The 12618-nt window shown below is 49.9% G+C and overlaps 2 pseudogenes; one reads left to right on the top strand and one right to left on the bottom strand.

Annotated features, from left to right (window-relative positions):
• Positions 1-566: 566 nt before the first annotated feature.
• Positions 567-1483, top strand: LOC127189938 (protein SEC13 homolog; annotated as a pseudogene).
• Positions 1484-4259: 2776 nt separating this feature from the next.
• Positions 4260-4947, bottom strand: LOC127189939 (60S ribosomal protein L27-like; annotated as a pseudogene).
• Positions 4948-12618: the final 7671 nt, after the last annotated feature.

Below are 12618 nucleotides of genomic sequence, written 5' to 3' on the forward strand. Positions count from 1 at the left end.
ATGTGAGCATGTTGTGCTCACACGGTCTTCCTGCCATCTTGCGCAGAGGAGCCATCTTTCCAGCCTGGCGTCAGGTGTGTTGGCTCCCCTCTTGAAACCTCTTCCCTCACCTTCTGTAACCCATGATGCCTGCCCCTCCCCCGCCCTTCCCTCCTGACCCGTCTTCTTAGCGATCAGTCCTGAATAGCCCTCCTCTGTCTCCACATACTCTTCCCGGGCAACTTACCAGTGACTTCAACTTCAACTGCCCTTTGCCAAAATGATCCTAGAGTTTCCACCTTCAGCTGTGGCGGATGTGGTCCCTGTAAATCTAATCTCCCATCATTCCTCAGGAACAACAGTACAGTTTATTATGGGGCTTCATGGCCACCCAAAAGGAAGACTCCATTTCCCTGCATCCCTTGCAGCTAAGAACGGGTAGGTAACTAACTGTGTTAAAATCCAGCCATAATATGAAGCATCACAGATGAGGGCAATAGCTTAGGGACAGTTGAACAATTAGAGAGAAGAAACTGGAGGGGCTGCCACACCCTAGGCCATGAGTCGCCGCTGCTGCAGCTGTGGTGTCGGTAATTACCACCGTGGGAGCCGCTCATGAGGACATGATTCCCAATGCGCAGATGGACTATTGTGACACCAGCCTAGCAACCTGCTCCTCGGACAGGTCCGTCAAAATGTGTGAAGTGGAGGGCAGATCCTCATCACGGACCTCAGAGGACATGAGGGGCCAGGATGGCAAGTGGCCTGGGCCCATCCCGTGTATGACAATACCCTGGGCTTCCTGTTCCTACGACTGGAAAGTCATTATCTGGAAAGAAGAAAATGGCACTTGGGAGAAGACCCATGAGCCCTCAGGATGTGACTCCTCAGTGATCTCTGTGTGCTGGGCCCCTCATGACTACGGCGTGATCCTGGCCTGTGGGATCTCTGATGGGGCAATCTCCCTCGTGACCTGTACAGGGTAAGGCCAGTGGGAAGAGAAAGAAACCAACAACACTCACACAACGGCCTGTACTGCTGTCAGTTGGGCACCTGCTGTTGTTCCCAGGAGCTGTATAGAGACCAAGCATCAGCGCAGAAACCCAATTACATGAAGACATTTGCATCAGGTGGCTGTGAAAATCTCATCAAGCTGTGGAGGGAGGAGGAGGATGGCAGGAGGGGCAGAAGCTAGAGGTACACAGTGACTGGGTTCCAGACATTGCCAGGCCCCCTCCATTGGCCTGCCCACCAGCGCCACTGCCAGCTGCTCTCAGGGTGGTTGGTGTTTATTTGGGTCTGTGATGATACGTTAGGCAAACTCCTACACCAGGTCAATGACGTGGTGTGGCACGTGAGCTGGTCCATCACAGCAAACATCCTGGCTTTGTCGGGTGGACACAGCAAGGTGACCCTTAGGAAAGAGTCAGTGGATAGACAGTGGGTGTGCCTCAGTGACGTCAACAACGGCCAGGGTTCTGTGTCAGCCTCCATCACAGAGTGAGTAGTGACAACACAGGCAGCCTGGCCTTCCTGTTTCCAGGACTGCCTGTTCTGGAACAACATCCAAACAACTGGGAAGGAAAGTTCAAATGCTCCCAGGATTCCACATCCAAGAGTGCCCGCAGACGCAGCATGGGAGCCCACCTGCCTCACTGGGATCCATGTGTTTAGTAATTTAATGTCCAGCTGAAAGTATTCATGTTAGAAACAAATATCTATTATTTTAAAATATTTCTTGACGATTTTTAACTATCTTTTGGTTCGGGCTGTTTCCAAGCTTTAAAAAATCACATTGCATAGAAAAAAGAAAGAAAGAAGCTGGAAGGTCCATGGAACACCACACCAGCCCTGAGTTGCTTACTTAGTGCTATGGCATGTTAAAAACTAGTGTTTTCTTTTATATAAATCACTGGCACTGTGGGTGTGGGACTCTGCTGGGTAAGGTTGAAGTCTGACCTCTCCAAATAGCCATCTCGCGTTCTGTCTATGAAGGCGGACTCCCTTTCTTAGTGGGATGCTCACTCCACCTGATCTGGTAAGCCCAGATCTTGTAGGGGGTGTCACAGAGTCCTAAAAGAAAAACACAAGTCCGACCCTTTCCTGATAAGGAACTCCAACGAGCACAGGGAATTCCCGAAGTACCCCAACCTGTGCTGAGATCCTAGACTCCAGCAAATGACTCTTAACTGCAAGCAGCAATGGCAGACCTGCCTTTGCAGCCATTGGGCCTGCTCCACCACTGCCGATAGCTCCTTACTGATGCCCCCCCCACCCCCCGCCCCGTGAAGCACCACTGGGCCTGCATCTCACCCTGTCTGCCAGGGAGTTTCAGACGTTTGCCTGTTTCCGCTGCTGTGCTTAGCACAGCAGCTCAAACAAGAAGCTGTGACACTTGTGGAGCTCTGAACTCCATTGCCATCCCCCTTTGCAGTCTCATTCGAAGGAGAGCTAGCTGTAACACCCAGTGTGGAAACTTATTTTCTATCTTCCCTGGAGAGCCTGGGAACCTGGTTTAGTACCCAGGCCACGAGCTGCACCCCTGAGCATTTTATTCTGCCCCTTGGGACTTTTGATCTTGAGGCCTGTCTGTTCTTGTCCGGAGGCAAGGAGCACCTGGACCGACCCGCTGGACATGGGGCCCAGGCTCGCCATCACTGGACGCAGAACATGTGGGTTTTTGTAGCCTGAAGTCAAACTTTGCTTTAACTAAATGCTTCCTGTTTCTATAGCCACACTTTCTCTTCCATGAGGCACCATACCTCAGGCCTCTCTTGAATCCGAGAGCTGCCTAGATACACCTAGCCACTCTCTCACAATTATCTCAGGTGCACTACTATTTCTACACACACTCACGGAAGCTTCCTTTGTGCCCCACCCCCAAGCATCCCAGATGGCCCATATTCTGCCCACTTCCCTCCCTCCATGCCTCCTGCATCCCATGCCTTCACTAACCTGTACCTAGTTAGCATCCTGTCTCCATTCTTCACACTGTATTTTGTGTTAGTCACTTGCCGTATTGCTATGACAAAATACCAGACAAGAAAGTGCTTAAAGAGGGAAAGAATGGAGCCAGGCGTGGTGGCGCACGCCTTTAATCCCAGCACTCAGGAGGCAGAGGCAGGCAGATTTCTGTGAGTTCATGGCCAGCCTGGTCTACAAAGTGAATCCAGGACAGCCAAGGCTACACAGAGAAACCCTGTCTCCAAAAAACCTAATAAATAAATAAATAAAAGATTTCAAAAGCCCAGGCTGTTGTCAGTTGTCTCTGCCTGTGCCTGGGTTAGCTCAGATGTCAGCTCTCAGTCCTTCTCCAGACCATATCTGCCTGCCCACTGCCATGCTTCCTGCCCTGAGGATACCGGACTAAACCCCTGAGACTGTAAACCAGCCCCAATGAAATGCTTTCTTGTATAAATTGGTCATGGTGTCCCCTCACAACAATAGAACAGCAACTGAGGCAGTCAGGAAGCAGAGGTCAACAAAAGCTGGTTCTCAGTTCACTTTTCCTTTTCTATTCAGCCCAGATGCTGTCTACAGCTGGGGTGTGTCTTCCTACCTCACGTTAGCCAATTAAAAACTCCATTACAGACATGCCCAGATGTTTCTCCTCAAGATGGTTCTAGATCCTGTCACAGATCAGAGTTAACCACCACATATCTAAATTGAGCCTGTTAAAAATGTTCACCCCTCAAATCTCAATAAACACTCCTTCCCCCTTTCTGTTTCTTAAATCTATGTCTATGTTTGTGTGACTATGTGCACGTGTGTAGATGCAAGTGCACGTGTGTGTGTGTGTGTGTGTGTGTGTGTGTGTGTGTGTGTGTGTGTGTGTGTAGGCTAGAGGTGGATGCCATGCCTTTCTCAACCACTTCTCACCTTATGTTTTGAGGCTGGGCCTCTCACTAAGGCCGGAACTAGGCTGGCGGGCTAGTGAGCTCCTGGGAGCCACCTGTCTCCACCTCCCCAAGGGTTTTATAGACACATGTTTGCTGCACACTGCTCTTCAGGTGGGTGTTAGGGAGCTGAAGTCAGGGCCCATGTCTGTGCAGGAAGTACCATACTGAGTTTCTCCTGACCCTTCCCCTGCTTCCCAGTGTGTCCCCGTGTGGCCTCTAATTCTTGACCCTCCCACGTCCATTATAGACATGTGCCAGCTCGTCTTCTGATGTCCTAGGAGAGGACAGAAATAGATTTTTAAGTAAAATAAGATAAAACGATAATTTCTTTTTTTTTTTTTTCTTCTCTTTTTCTTTTTAATGATGGAAACAGAAATATACCTAAAAGAGAAGCTTCTGGAAAAACCATTTATTCTTCCCTGTCTTGTATCGTTCCTCAAACTTGACCTTGGCCTCCTGCCTGACCTTGCATTTCAGGGCTGGGTCTCTAAAGACATCCTTGTTGACAACAGTCTTGTCCAAGGGGTTATCCACAGAGTGCCTGCTGGGCGTCAGGTGACTGTAGTTATAAACTTTCACAAAGGACTTGATCTTTGACCTCTTGGTGATGATTTTTCTTCTTGCTCATAGCAGCTGTCACTTTTCGGGGACAGTGGTCAATTCCAGCCACCAACCAGGGCATGGCTGTCAGGGCGGTCTGAGGTGCCACCAGCCACCAGGGCACGGCTGTCAGGGCTGTCTGAGGTGCCACCAGCCACCAGGGCATGGCTGTCAGGGCTGTCTGAGGTGCCATCAGCCACCAGGGCACGGCTGTCAGGGCTGTCTGAGGTGCCACCAGCCACCAGGGCATGGCTGTCAGGGCTGTCTGAGGTGCCATCATCAATGTTCTTCACGATGACAGCTTTGTGTCCAGAGTAGCGTCCAGCCAGGACCAGCACCACTTTCCTGGGTTTCATGAACTTGCCCATGTTGACAGCAAGCAGCCGGCACACAGCAGAAAGGAAAGGACACTTCAAAACAATAATTTCCTAAGTGTATATAAATCTTTACCTCTAAGATCCAAAGGGAATAAATCTTGGCCATGTGGACCATGTCAACTGTCAGTCACGGGTCTGCTCCTCACAAAACTGAGTAGTTTGTCTGGAAAGGCTTTATAAGTGGGCGTGTAGGGCTCCTTGTCTTGACCTTCGGTGGTAAGAGTGGGGGCAGCTGACCTCTACTTTTGCACTATCGACATATTGAAACAGATTATTCTTCCTTGTGACACACTTCCTTGGTATTTCAAAGCTAGGAGCCAGTAGCGTCCTCTTAGCTGTGACAATGTGACACTTGCCAAATGTCCCTCTGGTAGAGAAGGGAGCAAGAGCCACTGACCTAAGTAGAACATTTTAACCAGTTCACGCAAGTTCCTGAACAGCATGCAACCTACTCAGATGCCAAGATAAGGAAGGTTCTGGAAATTACAATGACTGCAATAATTTTAATAGTAATATTGATATTGGGGATTGAATCTAAGCAGAAATTTCTTCAACACTTTTTATGATATAAAACAAAATGGCTTTTAAAAATGGGAAATTTAATAAAAAACAAAAATAAAAAAAATAAAAATAGCCGGGCAGTGGTGGCACACGCCTTTAATCCCAGCACTTGGGAGGCAGAGGCAGGCAATCGCTGTGAGTTCAAGGCCAGCCTGGTCTACAAAGTGAGTCTAGGACAGCCAAGGCTGCACAGAGAAACCCTATCTTGAAAAACCAAAAAAATAAAATAAATAAAAATAAAAATGGGAAATAGCATGGTGGCACATACTTTTAATTCCACCACACAGGAGGTAAAGGCAGGCAGATCCCTGTGAGTTCAAGACTAGCCTAGACTAAATAGTGAGCTCCAGGCCAACCAAAGCTACATAGTGAGACCCTGTCTCAAAAAAAAAAAAAAAAAAAAAAAAGCAGACAGATCACTTAATTCAATATAGACCATTTGACAGAATTTTCAAAAAGCAAAACCAGAGGAAATGGAAATGGGAGAAAACCAAACAGGCCTCTATTCAATGGAGAAAAGGTTTTGGTGTGTGGTCCCCCCCCACCCCCCCACCCCAAAAAAGGTGTTTCACTGTGTCTCTTTGGCTGTCCTAGAATTCTGTAGACCAGGCTGGCCTCAAACTCAGAGACCCACCTGACTCTGCTTCTTGAGTGTGTTGTGGTGACTGTCTCAGGAGCACGCTGGGATAGTCTGCAGTTGCAGTCCTGGATGCTGGGACTCCAGCTCTGGGGCAGAATGGAGCATCGGTGGCTGGATTTCTGCAGCCAACGCAGTGAAGACACAGAAATTCAGGAAGCAGCCAACCATCAGCAATGAGCAAACAGGATGCCTCAGTGGGGAGGGTGGCTCGCCCGTGATGAACACGCCCTGTCATAAGGATGCTCATAATCACAAAGATTGCACATGGGCCTGGTGTTTACCTGACAAGCAATCTAAGATTAGCGGGAGAGGAGGCAGCCACCCAGAGCACTTTCTTTGCTGGGGAAACAGAGCTAAGAGTGGAGGAAGAGAGCAGCAGCAGAGGCTTCCAGATGGTTCTCCCAGAGGGGGGAGCAGCCTGGAGCCCAGTCTCTATACGGTTCCTCTCAAGCGCTCTGCAAGGAATCAATAAGCATGTGTGTGTGCACGGCGAGCAAGCTACCCAAGGCCAGGGAAAGAGCCACCTGCAGGATCAACCGGGGACCAGTGCCAGGACTGACACAAAGCCAGAGCAGCTCCAGCCACATTGGACACACTCAAAGTCACAGGACTCTGGGTAGACTGTTCCGGAAGGCCTTGCCTCAGTGGCGGGGATGACTAACTTAGGACTGAACACTCCTTATCACAAAGATGTTCACAATCACAAGGATTATGCGTAGGTCTGCTGTTCATCGGGCAAGCAATGTAAGATTACCAGGATAGGGAGGCAGGGGGAAGAGACAATATAGAGTTGAGAGAAAATATTTGCGAGCAGCATTTGATAACGGGTCAATATTTACAAAGCATAAAGAACCTAGGCAGAGGAGCCGAGCCTGTTCCCACCTGGAACAACAACCTGACTCACAGAAGTGGAAGGGAGAAGGGAGGACCCCTGGGCTGGGGGTGAGGGAGAGGTGGGAGAGGTGGCTGAAGGGCAGAACACTGGAGTTAGAAGAAGTTGGTTAAGTATTTAAGGGGATTTGTACGTAGCTTAATTCAACCACTGGCTTTGCATACAGTAAGGAAAAGAGAAAGATGGAAACTACAAGGACGTGGGACGGGATAGAGGTCCCTGAGTCAGGGGTAAAATTAGCCACAGAGACTGCGTTTGTTGCCCTATGGAGGTCTCCAGTCAGGATGCTAAAAGCAACAAGCTGGCTGAGCGTGGTGGTAGATCAGGCCTTTACTCCTTGCAGGCCAGAGCCAGAGGGAAAGATGGAAACTACAAGGACGTGGGACGGGATAGAGGTCCCTGAGTCAGGGGTAAAATTAGCCACAGAGACTGCGTTTGTTGCCCTATGGAGGTCTCCAGTCAGGATGCTAAAAGCAACAAGCTGGCTGAGCGTGGTGGTAGATCAGGCCTTTACTCCTTGCAGGCCAGAGCCAGAGGCAGACAAATCACTGTGAGTTTGAGGCTAGCTTGCTCTACATAGTGGTTTCAGGTCAGCCAGGGCTTCACAGTGAGACTTTGTCTCAAACACCACAAAACAAAAGGACAAGCTAGAGACCAGTGAGGTCATCCAACTGCTAAGGGCCTCACAGTCTCAGACTAACCCACATGGTGGAAAAGTTTAATTCTGATTTGAAATGACAACCCTTGAATATTTGTAATTTGGGAAAAATCACAAAACCCTATGTAGCCACTGTAAAGACACCAAAGGGAAACTGCCGTTTCTTGGGTCTGCAAGGCTGTTTGTCTTAGGCCATGTCTCGGCTCTCCCCGTCCCATTCCCAGAGCACACGCTGACATATAAACGGCATAGGATTCCTTATTTTTTTGTTGTTGTTGCTTTTTGAGACAGGATCTTACTATGTAGACCAGGCTGGCCTCAAACTCACAGAGATCCACCTGCCTTTGCCTCCCAAGTGCTAGGATTAAAGGGGTACGCCACTGTTTCCGAATTGCCCTTTATCTTAATAAATTTGATAATGCGACTTCGTTCTGATTTTTCATGAAATCCATTTCTGTGTTATAGTCAAGAACCTATCTTTTGCCGGGCGTGGTGACACATACCCACGGGCAAAACGCTAGGTTTCTAAATATTTGCTTTGTTTTGATTTTATTTTATGTGTATGGATGGATATTTTATGTGCTTGTGTGTACGTGCAACACACATGTGCATGCAACTCAGGATGTACTCTGCCACTGAGCTACATCGCCAGCTCTTGCTTTTTTTTGGTCTGGCTCTCTGTATCCTCCAGGTTGGCCTTGATCCTTTGGCCTCAGCCTCTCCACCATGCTGGGCCTGGGGCCACTCTGTAAGGCTGCTGAATCTTTCAGCTGAAGCACTGGGAAGGAGGCTGCCCAGGGCCCACTACACATGAGGTATATGATGATCTCTTCACCGGCTGGTTCCTCCAAGGGCCGTGCTGGTATCCATGGATTGGAACAGCAACATGTCAAAGCCATCCCACACTGCCTACAGAGCCCTGGTGCACAGAGATAGATGCACAGTTACCAACAGACCGGCAATGAGATTTTCTCTAGATCAGAGTGTGGTCCCACAGTGCTGATCTAGTGAGAAGGGCTCAGAAAGCAGAGCTGAAATGTTAGGAACTGCCAAAGTGACCTTTCACTCTGGACGCCTCAGGAACAAAGCAGGGAGATGCTCAGACGCTGGCACACTTTTACCTCCATGGAAACTAGGGATAAATCATGCGTGTCCGCATCATCACGTGACGGCGAGATCTTTTTTAAAATGCAAAATTGTTTCCAGACACACTTTGGCTTGCTAAAAGGTCTTGATGGTTTTAAATGCCTCCAGCCTTCCTTGGCCTTGGCACATAAAACCTCCCGGGCAAACTCGTGTACGAGAAGGCAATTCCTCTGCTATCCTTGATGGAAGGCATCCTCCTGGAGCCTAACATAACTTCAGCTGGTGAGTGGATTGAGCGCTAGAACCAAGGCTGAGTTGGTCAAAGTGTAAGTGGGTGGGTAGGGCAGTTGGGTGGGCAAATGTGTGCAGGTGAATGGACTAGGCGTGTTGATGGGCTTGTGAGTGAGTTGAAGCTGAGCTTGGGCATTGCATGTCACCAGGCTCCCTCTGACAGCTAGCTGGATGACAGTCTGGTGGCAAAACTGAGCTGGCAATTAGGTGGAAGAATTCCCCTGGCTTTCTAGCTCCCCGCCCCCACCCAACGTCTTTTGGTTTGGTTTTGTTCTCAGTTTTTGGGGGCAAGGTCTAGGCAGCCCATTTTGGCCTCCAAAATGTGATTCTCCTGCCTCAGTTTCTCAGGTTCTGGGATTCTAGGCTTTGGACACTAAGCTTAGCCCTGGCTTTCTTCTCTTCCAGAAGAGGGTTCCAGTCTGCAGTCCAGGGCTGGACTAGAACTGGCTGTGTAAACCTGACTGGCCTCGAACTGGCAATCCTCCGGCTCTTCCTGGTGAGTGTTGGGAACACAGGTACACTCCTGACTTCTGGAACAGATGCTGTCCTGTTCTTGGTTTTCCCAGCCAACCCGCCTATTGTCTTTTTTGAATCCCCAAGAGGGTGGAAATCAAGCCATGTGGCTGCATTGCCCTCTGGTGGTCATCAGGGCATTTGTATGTATTTTCCTGAGCTGCTGCTTTTGCATTGTTCTCCCAGACTCCGCCCCAACCCCACGCTCAGCTCAGACACAACCCCCATAAGGACAACTCTTTCAGTCTGTTTGCCTGTTGCTTTACACACAGCACCTAGAACACTGCCTAGCATCCACAGAAGGAGTGAAGAACGCATTCAGAGTCTGCTCCGCCACCGTGCTGACATGTAACCTCTAGCAATGCTCTCAAATTCATTCGCCTGTTTCTTTTGGGGTAACATGGAGATGTTGACTCCCCATCCCCTCCTCCACACTAACGGAGGGATGGGACATTCACGTTTGGGGCTGAAGAACTTGTGCCTGCCTCTTCCCTTCTTGTCACCAGGCTTCGCCACAGTGCAGCAGTCACCTTCACTTAGCAAGTCAATTTGGCCATTTGTCACATGGGTTTCACAATGGGCATGTGGCAGCTTTGAGAAATGCTCTGGCAGGGTGTGGTGGCGCATGCCTTTAATCTCAGCCCTCAGGGATGCAGAGGCAAGGGGGTTGCTATGAGTTCAAGGTCAGCCTGGTCTACAAAGCAAGTCCAGGACAGCCAAGCTAAGGCTACACAGAGAAACCCTGTCTCAAAAAACCAAAATAATAATAATAATATCTATAATGATAATAGGAGAGAGAGCCAGCCAGCCAGACAGACATGCTCTAGCCTCAGTCCCAAGCTGAACAAGAAATCAGGGAAACTCTTCCATCCAGCCCCCATACCTAGCCTCTCTCTGCCCTAACTGTAACCCGAACCCTAGCTACCCCAGTGGTTCGCCTGTGGCTCTTGACCCCTTCCGGGTTTTAATAACCCTTTCAATGGGGTTGTATATTATGTATTCTGCATATCAGGTATTTACAGTACAATATATAACAGTAGCAAAATTACAGTTATGAAGTGACAACAAAAATAATCTTATGCTTGAGGTCACACACCATGAAGAGCTGTGTTAAGGGTGCCTGCTTCGTTGTTTAGACCCAGGCAGCTTCCTTCCAACTTCCCACAGCCACTTTGCCCCTCCCCAGATGCATCTGTCTTCAGGGAACCAAATCCGCACTGAAAATAGGCTTATCTTATCTTCTAGCTAGAATCTGATTGTTCTTGGGACAGAGTCCAAATCCTCTGACCTACCATTTTGTGGTCTGGAGCCAGCCCATGTGCTAGTCATCTTGTTTTCCAGGGCCCAGCTGCAACTGTTTCAGCGCACAATGCAAGCCATGACCCACCTCTGGGCCTCTGGCCATGCAGGTGCCTTTGCCTGGAAACCCACACCGGGCCTCTCTCACGCAAGGAGAGTGTCTGCTGCTTTGGTTTGCCTGGAATCTATTTGCTTGCCCCTTATAATGGAATCCCTTACCAACTGGCAGATTTCAGAGAATTCTGGAAGTGTCTATCCACTTCTGAGTTCAAAATTGAGTTTAAAATTCAAGCTGACAGAGTTCCTTAATAATATTGAGCTGGGCGTGGTGGTGCGTGCCTTTAATCCCAGCACTCGGGAGGCACAGGCAGGTGGATCTGAGTTTGAGGCCAGCCTGATCTACAAAGGAGTTCTAGGACAGCCAGGGCTATTACACAGAGAAACCCTGTCTTGAGAAACAAAACATCCTCCTCCTCCTCATCATCATCATAACAGCAATACTAGCCAGGCATAGTGTCTTATGCTGGTATCCCAACACTTGACAGGTGAAGGGTTAGGGATCAGTAGCTCAAGGATAGCCTTGGCTACATAGTGAGTTCCTGGCCAGCCTGGGCTACCTGAGCTACACGAGCCCTTGCTGTGGAGGAGACTGGGGGGAGGGGTTGGAAGGGCTAGGTCAGGATAGTGTGCTGCTACTGGGTATAGTCCACTCCCCTCTGTCTGCCCCAGCCTCACTCACTAGTATTAGATTCTGGAGTGTGAGTCTGGATCCCCTGATGCACTGCTGCCCCTCTCAGGCTGGTACCACCCAGAATTTCAGGTTGGGGTTTTCCAGAGCCCCCCGCCTCCAGGCCCACATTTCCTGCACTGGGGCCCAGCAGTGCCCAGCTCTGTGGGAACTCAATTCTCCCTCTTCAGAAGTGAGAAGCTGGGTCACCTGGCTAAGAGTGGTCCGTGCTGCCTCTAGAGGAAGAACGGGATGAGGGTCAGAGAGGATGGGCGCAATCCCATGTGGCACCTCCAGGCTGTGTCCAGGACCCCTGCAGGTAAATCTCAGCCTCAGAGACACAGCCTGCCGAGGGCAGGGGTGAATGATGCAGGCCCCATCTGTTGAGCTCCCCACACTGTGAAATGTGCTTACTGTTTGTGTTTCCAGCACACTCCTCTAAGTGACGCGGGGTAGGAAACCTCAAGCAACCCAGGACCCTTGAGGATAGTGTCTTTGTGGACAAGAACTGACTCTCTCCTGCCCTTGGGCAGAGGGCAAGAAGTGTGGGCTGTGAGAGGCAGAGGAAGCTCCTGAGGGAGCCCCTGGGAGGAGTCACTTCATGGGCCACCAGCACCTAGGCCCTCCCATGGCCATGTTCCTCCTGGATTGGCCTTGGAAAGCTCTAGGCTTAGATGAGGTCAGGGTAGCACTTCAGACATTAGCCAGGGGGAATGTCCCAGCTGGATGGCAGACCCGATGCCAGAGCAGTGGAGACAATGACTACAAGGCCAGCCTGGGCTACGTGGTGAGGCTGAGAATGGGGGAAGAAGAGGCAAAGGAAAGGAGGAAGGGAAGAAGAGAGGCTGAGGACGGAGCTGTGCTCAGAGGACTTGCCCCGTAGCCCAGGTCCCATCCTCAACACCGCAGAAAGAGAAAGGAGTGCTCTGGGCTGTGCTAACGGCTTACTTCCTGTCATGTGTCCCCCCAGCTGCACACACAGGCCATGTGGTATCAGCTGCTGCCTGCCAGAGTCTTGCTGTGAAACACCAACTGTTAAAGGGGCAACCTTTCCGGAGGGTAGTGTTGGAAAACAAGTGTCTGTCTTAGCATAGAT

The sequence above is a fragment of the Acomys russatus genome, chromosome 5 (genome assembly GCF_903995435.1).
Source record: "Acomys russatus chromosome 5, mAcoRus1.1, whole genome shotgun sequence".
NCBI classification, from domain to species: Eukaryota; Metazoa; Chordata; class Mammalia; order Rodentia; family Muridae; genus Acomys; species Acomys russatus.